Source organism: Wolffia australiana, chromosome 2 (assembly GCF_029677425.1).
Source record: "Wolffia australiana isolate 7733 chromosome 2, ASM2967742v1".
NCBI classification, from domain to species: Eukaryota; Viridiplantae; Streptophyta; class Magnoliopsida; order Alismatales; family Araceae; genus Wolffia; species Wolffia australiana.
This window is the reverse complement of record NC_135836.1, coordinates 6,731,526-6,736,630: the sequence shown is the minus strand read 5'-3', so window position 1 is coordinate 6,736,630 and position 5,105 is coordinate 6,731,526. Positions and strand designations below refer to the sequence as shown.

Genomic DNA, 5,105 nt, shown 5'->3' with positions numbered 1-5,105 from the left:
TGAATGCATTAACCACATTGTCCATCGCCAAGTTGACGCGCAGGATGACTGGCACTGGTAGTCGTGTCGGGCTTTGGCAGCAGGTGAGCGTCACCTCAGGATAGCACAAGATCAGACGTGGAGCACCATGTATGTGTTAGACAGAGGTGTGGCCCGAGGACAGCGGTGGCGTGCTTATGGGATTCTAGAAGCTTCATTGACACGTCGTTCCTTGATCTGTACAAAGGGCGTACACCTGCAGTCGATGCATCATTGTCGAGTGGCAGTGTACTGCCACATGACAGGTCTTTGAAATGATGGGGAACAAAACCCACGAGTCAAATGTCGAATGGGCAGTCAAAGGTGATTGCTCAAAAGCCGAGAAAACTTCTCCGTCGAAGGATCTGATAGCAGTAGGCAGAGATGATTGATGGTGATTGTCCACCTGCGAGATAAAATCCAGGGAAAACACTGCCGACGTCGAAAAGAAACTACAAATGTTGCCCAGTCGACATCGCGTGTGGCTCGCAGATGACCATAACGGCGATCAGATCGATCTGATGACTATCATGACCAGAACGGCGACAACAACTATAATCTACGGCGAGATCACCATACACTCAAGACTCAGAGACTAAGAGAAAGCCGCTTAAGACGAATGTCAGAATTTGACTTTCCACAATAGTTGACTGATTCCCAAGAACACTGATAAAAACCTAAATTCGGTATTTATTTCATGCTATTAGTACAATTTCATGCATTTAAGGAGCTTAAAATTGGGTTGTTATCATCCATTTACATGAAAATACTGTTTTCAAGTGATTTCTAATTTTTTCCTAATTTTCTGTTAATTCTATGAATTTTAAGGGATTTATTTGAGCTTGAAATAATTGATTTTGAATCAAAATAGCAAGTTTAATATTTGATTTCGAGAGTTATCAGTACAGGGATGAATCAGTGAATTTTCTCGGAATTTTTACGATTTTTTAGGATTTTTCTGAGATTTATTTGAAGAAGAAATGCATTTTTCTAAGAAAAAAAAGATATATTTATAAGAAAACAAAAAGTATTAACATTATTTTCGAACTTTGAAGGGCCTTTCTGTGAAGTTCTGTTGCAATGATACTCTCAAAACAACTCTCGGTCGTGGTTGCAGGCGTAAAGATGTGATTTAAAATGTTTTAGGGTTTTATTGCAATTCATTTATATTTTGTTTTAATGTTTTAGGAAAAAAATTGGAGGAGAGAGAAGTCGCAAGGGGTATATCTATAATTATTTTTGGGCGGAGTCGGGCGACAAATATTTGTTTCGCAAAGGAGTTGTATGTAAATTTCAGGGCGATATCTGGGGGCGACGACATGGCCTCATCACTAGCGTCGGATGAGAATCTGACAACGGCAAGTGATGGAGGCCACTATGCGGTAATATTACCACCCGTGCGACGCGTGCAAAGTGCACGCATGGGCGGTGACGTTGCCGATTATCATTCGAAGAAGGCAACTCTAGACGCACACATATGTGCGTATCGAAACTCATGCAATTCCCGACTTTTGAATTGTTTTTTGGGTTTTACTTTCGCCAGGGGGGTATGTGGGGCAACAGGAAGAAGCCCGCCTGGAGAAGTTGAAAAGTCACTGGCCAGTAGGAGGGCGACACATCAGCGCGTAGTTTAAAAAAAAATATATAAATGGATTGAAATCCAATGGCTAATATTGGTTTAAATTCATTTATTCATTACTTTTGATCCAAAGTCCGATTGAGATGATTTTTTTATGGATTTGCTTGTATGGATCCCCTCTTTCTATTTGTACGGTTGGATCATTGAGATAAAGCTACATTGATAGATATAAATTAATTACTAATTAGGGGTAAAATGGTAATTTTTTCCATTTTTCCTAGGTATAAAAGCCGAATTTCGAGAGGAGGGGGGTATTCTTGATGGTTCTCTATCACAGCTGCAAGACAGAGAGGAGCCCCAGCCTGGATCAACCTGTTTGGTACATTTCCCTTCTTTGTATTTGAATTTTGTTGCATTTTGAATGAAATTAGTTCAATTTCTTTATTGATTTTCTTGATTCTGGTCTGAAATTCTAAATCGCTTGGCTTGAGCGGTAGGTACAAGCCCTGATTAGGATTGAGAGGTGAAATTGAGAGATTTAACTAGGTATTCAACTGCAAGCTTAAAGAAAACTCTAAAAAAAATTAACTTTTAATTCTAGGGTATTAAAACTTTGTTTTTTTTATTTCTATTATCTAATATTGTAGTCAGTTCTGAATTATCGAATCTACAAAACAAACAAACCAAGTAAAAACCTTCTTCTTATATCCCTCTAAAGTGAATTCCTTGATCCTCTCATTTGGATCAATTAATTCAGCTTAGAGTTCCGTAAATTCTTCTACTCTTCTCATCTCTTCTACCTCCCTCTCTAAATTCTCTTTCCAATTAGGTTAAATTGATCTTCATTGAAGATTAAGTTAGTCCTAATTATAAAAAATCATCGAATTGAACTCCTGACTAGCCTCCCTTGGACGATACCTTCAGTCATCATTGTGCATCTTAAGTGAGGTTTTATAAATTTTATTGTATAAGCTAAAATTGACAACGACAATGGTTAAAACTGCATAAATTTTACCTCTATTTTTGGCTTATCAATTGGCGCCGTTGCCGGGAGGCAACGCTAAGGAATTCAACTTACCTTTATTTATAAAAGAAATTTGGCAAGTGTTGACTGAATTTTTGATAAGTATGTGTGTTATCAATTTTAAATTGAAAGGTGATTTGGTGGCTAACGACTAACGGGTATTGTGTTTGAATTAGTGGTTTTGTATGAAGCTTAGGTCTGGATTTGAATCAGGGAGCAGTGACAGAGATTCCCCAGTAGTAGACTCCCCCACACCCAAATTTTCCTTCACTGAACCCCCACCAATGGACCCTATAGGAAATGGAGTAGGAAACCCTGAAGTAGTTAACGATGGACGAAGGAGGATTAGAGAATATTCCACACCAGCTGAAACTCCCATCTTAACCAGGATATCTGCCCTATTGGGGATGATGTGATATTTAGAATTGACCCACACCAATTTCAGTTACTACCATCCTTTTTTAGGGAAGGCAAACAAAGAGCCGTATGATTTCTTAGAAAAATTTTATGAAGCCTGTGATAGTTGTACTTACCCCAGAATTTTGAAGGAAGCAGTGAGAATGAAATTATTCCCTCATGCCCTTAAGGATAGAGCCAAAGATTGGTTTAGAACGTTAGGGACAAACTTCGAATCTTGGAATGAGATGGAGAAAAGTTTTTTAAAGAGATATTATACAGTGGCGAGGACAAACTCCTTCAGAAGAGAAATTAGGAATTTTTAGCAGGGAAATGATACCTTTAGTGAAGGTTGGGAAAGATTGATGGGCTCATAAGGAAATGCCCCCACCATGGCATTCTCAAATGGGAGTTAGTTCAAATATTTTATGAAGGATCGAATGATGTCGAAAAAGGAAGAGTTGATATTTCAAGTGGAGGAGCAATAGAAGACATGTATGAGGATGAAGCCATGGCCCTCCTACAAAAGATGTCAGACAATATAGCCTACCACCAAGATGCTTCCGATCATGTAAGGGTCACCCCTCGAAAAGGTGGATTATTGGATGTTAGGGGGTTGAACCTCAGGTCGCTATGGATCGAATTGAAAAACAGATAGGTGTCATGATGGGGAAAGCCATGGAGAAGATTAATGAAAAAATGATCTCATTGTGGAAAGGGCAGAGTGGTGGAGGAGCACACAAGCAAATAAATCGATGTGAGATGTGCTCAAGCGATAGCCACACGGGAGAAGAGTTCCCTATGATTTCAGAAGTGAATGATATAGGCAGGCAGGAAGTGAACAATGGTCAATGGGCCCCTAGGGGAAACATAGGAGGACAGGGATGGAACAATAATAATCGGCCATCTCAACAATAGTTCCAACCAAAGGCGAACCATCTACATCAACAACAACATTATCAACCTTACCAAAATTTTTCAGATCCCACTAATGCGACTCTCACCAAGGTAATTGAGGAGCTTCAAGAGGACAAGAAGAGGATGATCAAGCTTTTTGAAGAAATGGAGGAGAGGCATCGGCGGGAGATGGATAAGCTCAAGGCGGAGGTCGGACTTTACATCGGTCAATAATTCTTGCATGGTTGGGCACCACAAGGTACTTGTGAAGACCCCATGAAGATGGGCGCAAAACCAGGTAAAATCCCTACCCAGGCCTGTATTAATCCTAGTAATTTGCTTTATGTTGATGATATGTTTAGCATAGCTAGTGCATACTCATAATCTTCATGCCATGACTGAAAAAAAGGAAGAAGGAGAGTTAAGTGCTGTGTTGAAACTTAGAAGTGGGAGAGAACTGTCTAATCCATTTTCAGTTGTAGAAAAACAAAAGGTGGCTGAGGAGAATTTAGATGAACGAGAAAAAGATGAGGAAATTGTAGGAGAGGAAAATCTGGAAAAGGAACCCGATCCAAAAGCCTACTGTCCACCTATCCCTTTCCCTAGTGCTTTACAATCAAAGAAGGAAAAATCGAAAGATGGCCCACTTCTTGAGTATTTAAAGGAAGACACTACTGAAATTCCAGTTTTAGATGCAATACAATACATCCCTGATTATTCCAAATTTGTGAAAAATCTGTGCACACCTCCTAGGAAGCAAAGGAGGATTCAACTTTATGAGAATATTAGCTCAATATTTGTGCACGAATTACCTCAAAAGCGCAAAGATCCCGGAGCACCCATAATAAAATGTGAAATTAGAGTAGAAGTATTTACCAAAGCCTTACTTGATTCGGGAGCAAGTGTGAATATTATGCTTAAGGCTTTATTTGAGATTTTTAAATTTGGTGAATTGCAACCAGTGAATTTAGAATTGCAGTTAGTGGACGGATCAATTAGAAGACCGTGTAGTCAGCTGGTGGATGTTGTTATGAAAGTGGAAAAATGTTCATTTCCCGTAGATTTTATAGTAGTGGATGTGAAAATTTCAGGAAAAATTAGTCATGCACCCATTATTTTAGGACACCTATTTTTAGCTACAGCAAGAGTAAACATTGATTGGAATGAAGGGAAGATTAAATTGAGAATGGG

At 39.2% G+C, this 5,105-nt stretch overlaps 1 non-coding gene across 1 annotated transcript; it reads right to left on the bottom strand.

Annotated features, from left to right (window-relative positions):
* Nucleotides 1–3,309: 3,309 nt before the first annotated feature.
* On the bottom strand, nucleotides 3,310–3,416 carry LOC144700324 (small nucleolar RNA R71). The gene has a single exon (XR_013580706.1). It is a non-coding gene; the product is annotated as a small nucleolar RNA R71 (small nucleolar RNA).
* Nucleotides 3,417–5,105: the final 1,689 nt, after the last annotated feature.